This window comes from Mus caroli, unplaced genomic scaffold (genome assembly GCF_978045245.1).
Source record: "Mus caroli unplaced genomic scaffold, Mus_caroli_1 scaffold_1, whole genome shotgun sequence".
Lineage (NCBI taxonomy): Eukaryota > Metazoa > Chordata > Mammalia > Rodentia > Muridae > Mus > Mus caroli.
In genome coordinates, this window is record NW_028227256.1 from 21512511 (window position 1) to 21528471 (window position 15961).

Here is a 15961-nt window from a genome sequence, read left to right on the forward strand (position 1 = left end):
AAGAATGTGCTAAGAATTCAGGCGTGGTGGCACATGCCTTTAATCCCAGCATTTGGGAGGCAGAAGCAGGCAGATTTCTGAGTTCGAGGCCAGCCTGGTCTACAAAGTGAGTTCCAGGACAGCCAGGGCTATACAGAGACACCCTGTCAAAAAAAAAAAAAAAAAAAAGGAAGAAAGAAAGAAAGAAAGAAAGAAAGAAAGAAAGAAAGAAAGAAAGAAAGAAAGATCGATTCGCATTCTTCTACATGTTAACAACCAGTTGTGCCAGCACCATTTGTTGAAAATGCTGTCTTTCTTCCACTGGATGTTTTTAGCTCCCTTGTCGAAGATCAAGTGACCATAGGTGTGTGGGTTCATTTCTGGGTCTTCAATTCTATTCCATTGGTCTATTTGTCTGTCACTATACCAGTACCATGCAGTTTTTATCACAATTGCTCTGTAATAGAGCTTTAGGTCCTGCATGGTGATTCCACCAGAGGTTCTTTTATCCTTGAGAAGAGTTTTTGCTATCCTAGGTTTTTTGTTATTCCAGATGAATTTGCAGATTGCACTTTCTAATTCGTTGAAGAATTGATTTGGAATTTTGATGGGGATTGCATTGAATCTGTAGATTGCTTTTGGCAAGATAGCCATTTTTACAATGTTGATCCTGCCAATCCATGAGCATGGGAGATCTTTCCATCTTCTGAGATCTTCTATAATTTCTTTCTTCAGAGACTTGAAGTTTTTATTATACAGATCTTTCACTTCCTTAGTTAGAGTCACACCAAGATATTTTATATTATTTGTGACTATTGAGAAGGGTGTTGTTTCCCTAATTTCTTTCTCAGCCTGTTTATTCTTTGTGTAGAGAAAGGCCATTGATTTGTTTGAGTTAATTTTATATCCAGCTACTTCACCGAAGCTGTTTATCAGGCTTAGGAGTTCTCTGGTGGAATTTTTAGGGTCACTTATATATACTATCATATCATCTGCAAAAAGTGATATTTTGACTTCATCTTTTCCAATTTGTATCCCTTTGATCTCCTTTTGTTGTCGAATTGCTCTGGCTAGGACTTCAAGTACAATGTTGAATAGGTATGGAGAAAGTGGACAGCCTTGTCTAGTCCCTGATTTTACAGGGATTGCTTCAAGCTTCTCACCATTTACTTTGATGTTGGCTACTGGTTTGCTGTAGATTGCTTTTATCATGTTTAGGTATGGGCCTTGAATTCCTGATCTTTCCAAGACTTTTATCATGAATGGGTGTTGGATCTTGTCAAATGCTTTTTCCGCATCTAACGAGATGACCATGTGGTTTTTGTCTTTGAGTTTGTTTATATACTGGATTACGTTGATGGATTTCCGTATATTGAACCATCCCTGCATCCCTGGGATGAAACCTACTTGGATCAAGGAACTTCACATAAAACCAGAGACACTGAAACTTATAGAGGAGAAAGTGGGGAAAAGCCTTGAAGATATGGGCACAGGGGAAAAATTCCTGAATAGAACAGTAATGGCTTGTGCTGTAAGATCGAGAATTGACAAGTGGGACCTCATGAAACTACAAAGCTTCTGCAAGGCTAAAGACACCATCAATAAGACAAAAAAAACCACCAACAGATTGGGAAAGGATCTTCACCTATCCTAAATCAGATAAGGGACTAATATCCAATATATATAAAGAACTCAAGAAGGTAGACTCCAGAAAGTCAAATAACCCCATTAAAAAATGGGGCTCAGAACTGAACAAAGAATTCTCACCTGAGGAATACCGAATGGCAGAGAAGCACCTGAAAAAATGTTCAACATCCTTAATCATCAGGGAAATGCAAATCAAAACAACCCTGAGATTCCACCTCACACCAGTCAGAATGGCTAAGATCAAAAATTCAGGTGACAGCAGATGCTGGCGAGGATGTGGAGAAAGAGGAACACTCCTCCATTGTTGGTGGGATTGCAAGCTTGTACAACCACTCTGGAAATCAGTCTGGCGGTTCCTCAGAAAATTGGACATAGTACTACCGGAGGATCCAGCAATACCTCTCCTGGGCATATATCCAGAAGATGTCCCAACCGGTAAAAAGGACACATGCTCCACTATGTTCATAGCAGCCCTATTTATAATAGCCAGAAGCTGGAAAGAACCCAGATGTCCCTCAACAGAGGAATGGATACAGAAATTATGGTACATTTACACAATGGAGTACTACTCAGCTATTAAAAAGAATGAATTTATGAAATTCCTAGCCAAATGGATGGACCTGGAGGGCATCATCTTGAGTGAAGTAACACAATCACAAAAGAACTCACACAATATGTATTCATTGATAAGTGGATATTAGCCCAAAACTTAGGATACCCAAGATATAAGATACAATTTGATAAACGCATGAAACTCAAGAAGAATGAAGACCAAAGTGTGGACACTGTGCACCTTCTTAGAATTGGGAACAAAACACCCAGGGAAGGAGTTACAGAGACAAAGTTCGTAGCTGTGATGAAAGGATGGACCATTTAGAGACTGCTGTATCCAGGGATCCGTCCCATAATCAGCTTCTAAACGCTGACACCATTGCATACACTAGCAAGATTTTGCTGAAAGGACCCAAATATAGCTGTCTCTTGTGAGATGATGCCGGGGCCTAGCAAACACAGGAGTGGATGTTCACAGTCAGCTATTGGATGTATCACAGGGCTCCCAATGGAGAAGCTAGAGAAAGTACCTAAGGAGCTAAAGGGATCTGCAACCCTATTGTTGGAACAACATGATGTACTAACCAGAACCCCGGAGCTCTTGTCTCTAGCTGCATATGTATCGAAAGATGGCCTAGTCGGCCATCAATGGAAAGAGAGGCCCATTGGACTTGCAAACTTTATATGCCCCAATATAGGGGAATGCCAGGGCCAAAAGAATGGGAATGGGTGGGTAGGGAAGTGGGGGGCGCTATGGGGGACTTTTGGGATAGTATTGGAAATGTAATTGAGGAAAATATGTAATAAAAATATAAAAAAAAAAAAAAAAGAAAGAAAGAAAGAAAGAAAGAAAGAAAGAAAGAAAGAAAGAAAGAAAGAAAGAAAGAAAAGAGAAGAATGTGCTAAGAAATGGATGAAGGAATACAGTTCGGATTTACTACAAACTCTAGGTAAAGTTCCTATAAACTGTAAGTCAAAGACTTGTCCAGTGTATACTTTAATAATTAGTGGACAATCACAGGGATTAGAATTCAACAGTCACCCACCCTTCCCTTCACTGGAAACCTGAAGCTGAACAGTAAACAACTCTCTGAGAAAGTCACTTAAGAAGCAGAAAGCTTCAGTAAACAAATGACCTTCAGGAGATTAAAAAAGAAAATGGGGTCAGCGATGGAAAAACCTTTAAAAACATACCACTTTATTAGTTTCACCCAAATTGTTGGTAAATAAGCTCTGTTAGAGTAGAGAATCTAGTAAGCTAAATGACTGAAGCTAATATAATATTACAAAGTTAAGAAAGAACTTATTCACTAAAACACCAATTATTTCTTGAGGGCAAACAATCTGTCAAGCACTGTTAGAGATGCTGGGGATTCAAAGAAACTAACTCTTTTAACTAAGTGGGTCGGTGTAATTCCTGCATTCAGTGTCTTACTGTGTCTAACTCTTAGTGTGCTCATAGTCAATGAGCAGAGCCATCAAAGAATCTTGCCTTCATATGGTTATTATTCAGATGGAGAAGGGAAGGGAAATCAAAGCAGTAAACAGAAGTCTGTGAACATTAGAAGAGATGTGCTGTAAGACCATCGGATGGGCATTAGATACCCTAATGTGCCTTATAACAGAAGTGAGCCTGTGTGCTCATTGAGAGGCTGATGAGTAAGCAGAGTTACATATGCTTGCTCAGGATAATACTTCCCTGTAAGTATCCACAGGGAAGGATGTTAGCTATGTATCCATTGGGAAGAGTAAAGAGGAAATGTGTAGCTCCTATGATGGGAGTGTGCGTGGAGGTGTGTGTGTGTGTGTGTGTGTGTGTGTGTGTGTGTGTGTGTGTAAGAGAGAGAGAGAGAGAGAGAGAGAGAGAGAGAGAGAGAGAAAGAGAGAGAGAGAGGGAGAGAGTTATGACATTGTCAGAAAGAAAAAACAGACAGCTTAAGAAACTCAATAAGAATTTAATTCTGTAAGACTTTGTAGGCTATTGTACTGCATTTGGATGTCAGTTTAAAGTCAAAGCAGAAGACATTGTTCACTTTGAGCAGAACAGTATCAGGAATTTTCTGGTTTCTATATTCAGAAAAGGCTCAGGGATAAAGGCTCAGTCGTGGAGGTTTTTCTAATATGTGCAAAGCCGTGGGTTCAATCCCTAGTATCTAAAGACTGCCATATCCAGGGATCCATCCCATAATCAGCTTCCAAAAGCTGACACCATTGCATACACTAGCAAGATTTTGCTGAAAGGACCCAGATATAGCTGTCTCTTGTGAGACAATGCTGGGGCCTAGCAAACACAGAAGTGGATGCTCATAGTCAGCTATTGGATGGATCACAGGGCCCCCAATGGAGGAGCTAGAGAAAGTACCCAAGGAGCTAAAGGGAACTGCAATCCCATAGGTGGATCATTATTATGAACTAACCAGTACCCCAGAGCTCTTGACTCTAGCTGCATTTGTATCAAAAGATGGCCTAGTTGGCCATCACTGGAAAGAGAGGCCCATTGGACTTGCCAACTTTATATGCCCCAGTACAGGGGAATGCCAGGGCCAAGGGGTGGGGGTGGGTGGGTGGGGGACTGGGGGAGGAGTGTATTGGGGACTTTTTGGATAGCATTGGAAATGTAATTGAGGAAAATACCTAATAAAAAGAAGAGTATCATCCACAAAAAAAAAAAAAAAGTCTCAAGGTGGACAGAAGTAGAAGTAGTAGAGAGATGACAGAAATAACCAAGAGACAAATGGTACTAACTGTGAGTGAATGGGAGTAGAAGACACTATGAGAAGTGGTTAGATCCCAGGGAGTTGTCAAATATAAGGCTAATGGAAGAGCTTAGTTTATATGCTCATGTTTACAAAGGCAACCCAACTAAGACAATTATATGCAATTCAATATTACATAAAATGTATCCTAAGTTTCCGAAATGATCCATAAGTTCCTATTGGAGCAACAACACAGATAATTATTAACTCTGGACTAAATATAAAGACATAACAAGGAAGGGTGGAGAGTAGGCAGGCCACATGCCACTGAATGCAGCTGTTACACTCACCCTCCTTTAACACATGTTTTAATTTTTTTAACCTAGTAGATGGATTCTATAGTCTGAAAATTTCATCATTTTCTCCTGCTTGAAACATCAAAGTTTTATATAATATAGTTTTACATAATATGTAAATTGTATTGCTAAACACAAAGTATGATATATGCACATATGTGCGTGCATGTGCATGTGTGTGTGCGTGTGTGTGTGTGTGTGTGTCTGTGTGTGTGAGTGTGTGCACTAACAACTACCTGAAGACACTGGAAATGTAATAAAAGTCATAGAAATGTAACAATATTTGGCAGATACTGGATTGGAGTCAAAATTTGGAAAAATTAAACAGCACAGGACCATTTTATTATTTATAAGAGGTTTAGACTGAGCACAAGGACTTAACTGAGTAGCTAAAGGAAAAGCTTGTGGGAAAAGCTGGATTGAAAGATCCAAATTTAGAGTTTAGAACAGTGATTTGCAAGCTTCCTAATTCAGTAACCCTTGAATACAGTTCCTCATGTTGTACTGAGCCCTAGCCATAAAATTATTTTTGTTGTCATTTCATAACTGCAATTTTGTCACTGTTATGAGTTATAATATAAATATCTGATATGCAGGATGTCTGATATGCACTCCTTGTAAAAGGGTCATTAGATTCCCCAACGGGTCATGACCCACAGTTGAGAACCACTGGTTTAGGTCAAAGGTCATCCCTGGAAAGTAAATGGGTGGGGCTTAGGAAGCCCTGGAGAAAAGTTTGCCCCAAATTCGGAATCTAAATACTCTTCAAATCTGTTGCTGGTCTTCTCTAGTTTAGGGGGAAAACTTTAAAAAGTGGAGTTTCAACAAGTGCCAATTAGAGGGAAAAGTGTTTTGTAATATGAATTCAGCCAATGTAACTCATTAAAACTACATTATTGATCTCCAGAGAAATATAACATAATATAGGATTTGTGCTTCCTAGTTTGTATTAACACAAATCTAGATGTATCTGAGAAAAAGGAATCTCAACTGAAGAATTGCCTCCATCAGATTCTCCACTAGCTGTGTCTGTAGGGAAGTTTCTTGATTGATTATTGATGTCTGAGGGTCCAGGACATTGTGGGCAGTATCACCCATTAGCAGATGGGCCTGAGCTTCACTGTATAAGAAAGCAGGCTGAGCGAGCCACTGGAAAAGTAGTAAGATGTGTTCCTGCATGCCCTCTGCTTCAGTTCCTGCCTCCAGGCTCCTGCCTTTGAGTTCTTGCCCTGACTTCCACTCTCAGTTGTAAGCTGTGAGGTGAGACTATGCTGGCGCCTAGCAAACACAGAAGTGGATGCTCACAGTCAGCTATTGGATGGATCACAGGGCTCCCAATGGAGAAGCTAGAGAAAGTACCCAAGGAGCTAAAGGAATCTGCAACCCTATAGGTGGAACAACATTATGAACTAACCAGTACCCCGGAGCTCTTGACTCTAGCTGCAAATATATCAAAAGATGGTCTAGTTGGCCATCACTGGAAAGAGAGGCCCATTGGACACGCAAACTTTATATGCCCCAGTACAGGGGAACGCCAGGGCCAAAAAAATTGGAATGGGTGGGTATGGAAGTGGGGGGGGGTATGGGGGACTTTTGGGATAGCATTGGAAATGTAATTGAGGAAAATATGTAATAATAAAAAAAAAGAAATAAGCACTTTCCTTCCCAGCGTGCCTTTGGTTATTGTATTTGTCACAGCAACAGAAAGCAAGTTATGGCAGAGGTCTTTTAATTCACTGGTAAATATAAGAGAAATTATTTGACAAACAAGGAAGGTATAAATATATCTCATTCTACAAACAGCCTGATCAGGAAACCAGCTTGACATTACTCATGATAGATTTACCTGAGAACTATTTGATAGTATCTAACACTATAACCAGTGATAACCAAAACATTACTGAGCCTGACAGCAATGCCTTAGAAATGATTCCTTTCTAAAGAAGGGATAAAAAGAAAAAAATATAACAGAGGTTAATAGACAAACAAAATATTATTTTAAAATTCAAAAATATGAAATTGACATCACCAAAGAGGAAAAGAGATAGTGGGTCAGGAAATGATCTAATTCTCTCAAATTATGTGAAAGAAATAAATTGAAAAATTCATGAAATTCATTAGGACAAAGTTAAACATATATACACCTAGCTACATCATTATTAAAGACCTAAAATGTGATTAAAAATAATGAAAGCAGCCTATGAAAAATGAGACATTTTGATTGGCAAGTTCTTATCAGAAATAACAGAGCTTAGATGAGAGAAAAGAGCCTTTGAGTGGTCAGACTGAAGCCCACATTTTTCATTAATATGGTAAAAATATACAGCATGGCCAAGTAGGGCTTACTTTCTCAGGCACACACTCAGAAAATATATATAAGCTATTTTGCCATATTAAGATGTTGAAGAGAAAACACAGTACATGTCTACTCTAATATCTACAGAAAAAACCACAAATTCAACATCTAGACTTTAAAAAAAAACTGCCAAATAAAACCAGAAACAAATTTCTTTAGCCAAATCTAAAAATAGAATGAAACATTCATAAGAGTTACAGGCTTACTGTAAACTCTGGCACACTTAGATTCCAAAAGAAGGTTCCACTACCTTATTAGTTTAAGGTTATTTAAGCTACCCTTAAAAACAACAACAACAACAACAACAACAACAACATCTAATGTGGATTTGGTCTAATGTTTGTGTTATGTTAATAGGGTCCCCCAAATTGCACCATAATCTGCCTGTAAGATGCTGAAGTTCCCTGTCCCCAGTTGATTTTGATTGGTAAATAAAGTTGCTAGTGGCCAATGACAGGGCAGGAAGACATAGGCCGGGCTTTGGGATTCCCAGGCAAGGGACCAGGGAATGAGGAAGAAGATAGAGCTGCCATGCAGGGAAAGGAGTAAAGACCAGGCCTGAGAGGTGCAGAAGAGAGACCCTAGCAATCACGTAAGAACTGTGGAAGAGTGGTTCCAGTCCCAGCCCCTCCTCTCACTCGGTCTAGGGCAGCAAAAATGAAATATAGATTTTAGTAAATATAGCTCAGGAATATCAGAGGGGAGGTGTTCGCTATGTGGAGCCTTGGGAGTGACTCAGTCATTGAGCTGTTCAAGGCATATTAAAATATAAGCTGTGTGTGTGTGTGTGTGTGTGTGTGTGTGTGTGTAGTGTGTCTTTCAGGAACACAGAACACTGGGAGGAGGGGAGCAAGGAACTCATAGCAGCCACCTGGTCCATTTAGAAGAGATTAATTGGCAACTACAACAATCTACAACATCAAAGCAAACAGAAAACAAGAAACAGAAAGATCACATTTAATGTGAAACTTATGAGCTTGCATGCTTGAAGAAGAAAGTTATCATAAGATGAGGGCAGCATAGGTAGGTGTGAGTACATACATGAGACCATATGAACAAATTTGATACCTTACTAAAGTTGTAAATGCATGCCAGCATAAAAAAAGGAATATCATTAGAGAATAGTGTATTTTTTGTCTCTTGGGAAAGCTGCTTTCTCAGTATAATATTTGGAGTGGTCTGCTCTTTCTCTTGTTGATTTGTAATGTTTTCCATATTATATCCCAAAGCCCCATAAGTATTTGAATGTGTTTCAGGGCTTTGAAAATTCTTAAACTAAAACATTTAACAATGTTAAATATTGTTAAGATGTAGTTGCCTTTATAATCCTTATAAGTTGACAAAGAGGCCAATAATTCATATCGCTACTTTGGAGAGGGAAATTAGACAGTATATTGTTACATTGGACAAAAGACATTCTTTATCATGCAATGGATTTACTTATATGCATATAACCAAGAAAACACCCATGTTCATGAAAGATAAGCACAAATTGATGCATTGTACATTGTTAGTACAGTAAAATGTCAGCAACAGAAACATTTTTCTATACTTATTGGTGGGAAAGCTTTTGTCTATTGGAAGAAGATAAGTCAGTTGAAAAGTATAAATATAATCTATAACATCCACATGGATAGAGATTAAAAGCTAATAGGGAATAGCATACAGCAAATACTTATTCCAGAAAAATACTATGCATGAAAATGTATAGTCTAACATGATCTTAAGTACATGCCTATAACAGACATGTAGTAATCAGGAGTCATTATTATTTTATAATTTCTTTAGAATGAAAAGAGAAAAGTAGACATCTAATGATATTTTCTTTGTTTAAAAACATCTAAGGCAATAATATAGGTTATTAATACTTGTTTACATTAAATAATAAATGCAGTGTCCATTATGTTCCATACTCTTCATTAAACAGGAGAGAATTTATGCCTATTATTTTAAACCTGGAGAAGAGCCTATGCCTGGAGAGATCCCAGGCCACGAATAAGAGCTTATTATTATTGTTTTCTAAATGGTCATGTTGTCAAACTGCTTATTAAATATTGATTTATAGCCATAGAGGTCTGCTGCTCTCATACTTGGCCACAGAAGCTCCTTTGTTCAGTGGGTAGCAGTTATTTCCCTTCAAATTTTTGGCTAGAGAGGCCTCAGAGACACTGGAAGCAATGGAGTCTATTGTCCTTGCTTTTGGTTATCTAACTAGACGGTAAGACTCTATTGCTGCAGACACCACACATTTGGGTTGTAGGATAGAGAATTAGTCTTCAACTAAGCAAGAAACTCTGCCTGCTGTCTCTCATGGTGACAAGGCGCTATGCAGGCTGCTGGGTGAGATCAGACTGGAAGCCTGCTCTACAGGAAGGAATTCATTAAGCATAGTCAAGGCCCAGGAATAGAGGTTCGTAGGCCTATTGATGAGGACTTTCGAAGTGGTCATGTTATCAAACTGCCTTCTAAATATTTTATGTTGTTATTCTTCAACCTCCATCAGAGCAATTTGTTACTGCAGTAGGTAGTGGCTAATACAGAGGAGCATTGTTCAGAATGTTGAGATTAAGAGGTTGAGTGATTGACTGTTGGTGGGACATCTATATCAATAACCCTCTTCACAGGCTCAGGAAATGTCTTAGAAGAGCAGTAAGAAAGAATCTAAGAACTGGAAAATATGGGTGGGTGCTGTGAAATGTGGTCCTCTGGACATAGCACGGCTATTACATAAAACCACAGTGGCTGTGTTTACCTAGCAACTCTAGCACATTGTCAAGGTTGACCGTTTGATAGTGGACAACTAATTGGTGTGTTCTTTTCTGGTGGAGACCATTTCTCCAACTCTCATCATCCCTTAGTTGTCTGTAGTGCTTTGTGTAGGATAGAGGCCTCATGAGATTTCCCCTCTCCATGTTAGCATGCCTATTGCTTTCCTTGAGCAGGTTATATTTATATAATTAGTATATAACATATATGTATGTTACATGCATGTACATATATATATATGTTATATATATGTAATAATTAATGAAAAAAGAGACCGTTAATTTGAAAGAAAGCAAGGATGTATATATGGGAGGGTTTGCAAGGAGTAGAGGGAAGGGGGCAAATGATGACATGATATTATAATTTCAATTTTTTCTAGCATGGAGGAAGAGGGACTCTAGACCTAGCTGATGGTTGATGGCTGCTGAGGGAGGAAAAGCTGCTTTTCTTTGAGCTTGGTGTATTTAGGAAAGATTCTTGGACGAGGTTTTGTAGACTGTTTCATGCTCAGATCCACAGGGTTGTTCTTAAGGTTATTCTTTAATGTGATATTATTAGGATAATCTGGAAAAGCTTTAAAGACAGCAACTGGGAAGACTGCAACTTGATTCACATGATGTCAAAAGTCATCATTCAGATTTTTCAAGTCAAGTCGACTGACAGAATAGTTATAGCTAAAGATAGAAGAGGCAGAGGTGTAACTGCCACCCACTTCTACATCTTCAATCCCCAAAGTATTCCTCTTTCTTTCTCCCTACCTCCCATCCATCCTGTATTTCCCCCTTCTTCTCTCTTTCCCCTTCATTCTTTCTGTCTCTTCATTTTCTTCCAACTCCTTTTCTGTTCATTCAGTTTTATTTTTTTAATCCCCTCCCCCACCCCCTGCCATGTGGTCCCTTTGGAGTTCTGTCTATATGACCTGTGAAGGTGAATCTACAGAAGGATCCAAATGTTATCAAAAGAATCCAACTATGGATTCTGAACATGACCTAGTTTTATCAGTCAAAAGGGCATTTAGTACAGAATGCATTTAAACTGCAGCACCATTGTGATCAATCTTCTTGCTAGCCCTCTTTTCTATATTGGTTTTCGATGGCTTCCTGTAGAAGGGAAACAGTCCATGATTGTGAGGGGGCAGGGAAGGAAAGAAGCCATGATTGAGATTCTCTGGTAAGCCTGCTTCCGGGGTTCTGTACTTCATGACATTGCACCAACTTTCCTTCTCTCTATTCCTTGCAAATTGGCTTCCCTTATCCTTTATCCACTTTCTTCACTGAGACCCAATCATAGATGAGAACTTGGAAATTAAAAATATGAAACAAAAGTAATACTTAGTGAAAATACATTGTTTTGAAAGAAAGCAAGGAAGTATAAATGGAAAGACTTGGAGAGGGGAGAGGGAAGGGGCAAATGATGTCATTATATTATTATCTCAATTTTTTTTAGCATGGGTGAAGACAGACTCCAGACCTAACTGATGGTTGATTGCTGCTGAGAGAGGAAGAGCCACTTTGGGTGTGGGGGCGGGCTTGGTGTATTTAGAAAAGATACCTATTGGATTGACATTCAGTATTGGATTACTTACAGTGTGGCTTTTCTTTACTTTTAAAAATATAAACCAATGGTCAAAGCACAGTGATTCACAGAGATATAGAGAAATAACTGCAATAAACTTAACCACTCACAAACACACTTCATGCAAAGACATTATCATTAATTACTGTTTCTTTGCATTCACTGTTAAACAAAATTTTATATTCCATTAAGATAACTAAGTGCTATGATTTAGATGAGGAAAAGTGTCTAGCTGGCTCACTCTTTACTTAGCTCAGCTGTGGAAGCTTGGGTAGCCTTTAGGACTCTCTGTCTTGAAGTTGTCAATGCTGTGGGCTTTCTTAAGAAAAAGAAACATTCTCTGCTACATATGCAGCTGGAGTCATGAGTCCCACCATGTTTTTTTCTTTGATTGGTGGTTTAGTCCCTGGGAGCTCTGGGGGTACTGGTTAGTTCATATTGTTGTTCCTCCTATGGGGCTGCAACCCCCTTCAGCTCCTTGGTACTTTCTCTGGCTCCTTCATTGGGGACCCTGTGCTCCATCCAATAGATGGCCTAGTCGCTCATCAGTGGGAGGAGAGACCCTTGGTCCTGTGAAGGTTCTACGCTCCAGTATAGGGGAATGTCAGGCCAGGAAGCAGGAGTGGGTGGGTTGGGGAGCAGTGGGGGCGGTTTCAGAGGGGAAACTATCTTGATTGTTACCAGTATGCCTTCCCAAAGATATATTTCTTTATTACTAGTTTATTGAGTTGAACTTCAAATGAAAGCCAGGCCACTGCAATAGTCTCATTAAAAAAAAAAAAAAAAAATGGGACAGGAAGAAAGCTTGTTTCACCAGTTTCTGTAAACAATGGTTTTCCATACACTACTTGTGGGACCTAAAAAATGTGCTGGTCCCACATTTGGCCTATTAAATTAAAATCTGGTGGGATGGAGGCCCAAGCCTGGTATTTTCTAAAGCACGCCAGTGGATTTTAGTGGAAAGTGGGTTTTGAGAATTACCGTGGATTAGCACTCTGATTTATCATTGTCTTGTTTAATATATTACAGAATGGTTAGTCATTTTGGCTTCCTGGAAGACTCATATCAGTTGCTTCAATTAATAAAATATTAACATGCATTATAAGATCAATTAAATATTTAGTGCACACCCCTATTTTTAGATGATGACTGTGTACACAAGGAAACAAATTTTTGGCAATTATATCAAATAGTAATATGCACATATTATTATTATTTCATTTTATAAAATAAATTGCAATACATATTTATTAGACTTTGGATTTGTCGTACCTTTAGACACCACAGAGCAAAATATCTTTTCTCTGTAATGCATCCTGGACGACTGGCATAGAGACCACTATGGGGGGTTCCTTAGAAGAAAGGAATCAGTTGCTATGAACCATTCATACTACAGATAGAGTCCAGTACAATTTCTTGGCTGCTGTGGGTCCCAGGTTTCATTTCAAGTGAAATAATGAACAAAGTTCATCTATCAGCCTTCACACAGGAGCTGAAAATGACCAGCAAATCAAGCGACTAGGTGAGGTAGTTAGACATGTGACTGAGCTGAAGAAATAGTCACTAGCCTTTATGATCATAGTGGAGCATGTGTCCTTATTGGACAAGTTGGAGCATCTTCTGGGTATATGCCCAGGAGTAGTATAGCTGGGTCCTCAGGTAGTACTATGTCCAATTTTCTGAGGAACTGTCAAAGTGATTTCCAGAGTGGTTTTACAGCTTGCATTCCCACCAACAATGGAGGAGTGTTCCTCTTTCTCCACATCCTCCCCAGCATCTGCTGTCACTTGAGTTTTTTATTGTAGTTGTTCTGACTGGTGTGAGGTGGAATCTCAGTTGCTTTGATTTGCATTTCTCTGATGACTAAGGATGTTGAACATCTCGTTAGGTGCTTCTTGGCCATTTGATATTCCTCAGTTGAAAATTCTTTGTTTAGTTCTGTACCCCATTTTTAATAGGGTTATATGGTTCTCTGGAGTCTAACTTCTTGAGTTCTTTGTATATGTTGAATATTAGCCCTGTGGTACATTTACACAATGGAGTACTACCCAGCTATTAAAAATAATGAATTTATGAAATTCTTAAGCAAATGGATGGAACTAGAAAACATAATCCTGAGTGAGGTAACCCAATCACAAAAGAACACACATGGTATACACTCACTGATTAGTGGATATTATCCCAGAAGCTCTGAATACCCAAGGTATAATTCACAAACCACAGGAAACTCAAGAAGAAGGAAGACCAAAGTGAGGATTCTTCTATCTTTCTTAAAATAGAGAACAAAATACCCATGGAAGGAGTGATAGAGACAAAGTGAGGAGCAGAGACTGAAGGAATTACCATCCAGAGATTGCCCCACCTGGGGATCCATCCCACATACAATCACCAAACCCAGACACTTTTGTGGATGCCAACAAGAGCTTGCTGACAGAAGCTGGTTATAGCTGTCTCCTGAGAGGCTCCACCAGTGCCTGGCAAATACAGAGGTAGATGCTCACAGTCTACTCTTGGACTGAGCACAGGGTCTCCAATGAAGGAGCTAGAGAAAGTACCTGAGGAGCTGAAGGGGTTTGCAATGCCATAGGAGGAACTACAATATGATCTAACCAGTACCCCCAGAGCTCCCAGGGACTAACCCACCAGCCAAAGAGCACACATGGTAGGACTCATGGCTCCAGCTGCATATGTAGCAGAGGATGGCCTTGTCAGTCATCAATGGGAGGAAAGGCCCTTGGTCCTGTGAAGGCTCAATGCCCTAGTGTAGGGGAATGCCAGGGCCAGGAAGCAGGAGTGGATGTGTTAGTGGGTAGGTCGGGGGGTTATAGGGGGTTTTCTGAGGGGAAGCCAGGAAAGGGGATACCATTTGAAATGTAAATAAAGAAAACATCTAAAAAAAAGCTAAAAGTTTCTTTCAAAATTATTTCATTCAATTTTGAAAATAAAATCCTTCAAGAGTTTTGTTCTTCTAAAGTAAAGCCCCTTGTTTCACTTCTTGGATTTCCTATATACCAAGAAACAGTATTCTTCTTTAAGTGCCAGTTGGAAAATGATGTGAACTAGAAAATACTTTCATTCCATTTGGGTTGTTCAAGTCTAGGTAAAATACACACACATAAGATCACAGCCCTTCAAATTTCAATGTTCTATGGCCAGAACTGGGAGACATCTACCATCACCATGGCTCTTTGAATATTAGTGACTTCATGCTTCATTTATGGCATTAATAATATCAATATGAAAGATGACAGGCCTCAGGCTACACTTGATTTTATTTTTTTTCCTTTTTCATTAAGCTTAGAATCTTTCTTAAGTTAAATGAGAATCTTTAATGCTCTATGCAGAGAATTTGTAGTAGTAGAATGTATGTAAATGGGAATACTCCATATGTTTATGATTAGATACTTAAGAAACGCTGAAATATTAACTTGACAACTATCCTATCATGTGCACATTATTAACTTTTATCACGAATCTCCTGCTGTTTTATCATTTGCAAATCTTATAAATAAATCATGGGAAAATAGTCTCTGGTAGGTTTGCAAGCAAAGTAACAATCAGTGTGAAAGTGTATCTCTTGTCTGAGTGTGGTGGTCCACACCTCTAATCCCAGCACTTGGGAGGCAGAGTTCAGTGGGTCTCTGTGAGTTCAAAGCCAACCTGGTCAACATAGAGAATTCTGAGATCTGGGTGTGAGGCAGGGGAGGGGGAGGGAAGGGGGAGGGGGAGAGGAACAGAGGGGAATGAGGAGGGTGGAGGAAAAGAAAGAGAGAGATAAGGAGGAGAAGGACAAGGAGGAGGAGGGGGGGAGGAGCTTTTCCCTATTGGATGGTTATATCTAGTGTCACTGTTACAATTTTTAGGCCAAGTGGAACTCTCTACTTCTATTTACTCATATATATATATTATTCAAAAAATAATGCCTAATCAACCACAGGGACATGGTTATGAACCATGGTAAGGATGTAGAAATATGCTTGAGGTAGATACAGATTAGAGACTTCTATTAAAAAAAAATACCCCTAAGGCTTTGG

The 15961-nt window shown here is 39.2% G+C and overlaps 1 protein-coding gene across 2 annotated transcripts in view; it reads right to left on the reverse strand.

Moving 5' to 3' along the window:
• Col19a1 (collagen type XIX alpha 1 chain) overlaps nt 1-15961 on the reverse strand; it is a 314640-nt gene that overhangs the window by 171994 nt on the left and 126685 nt on the right. The window lies entirely within an intron of this gene.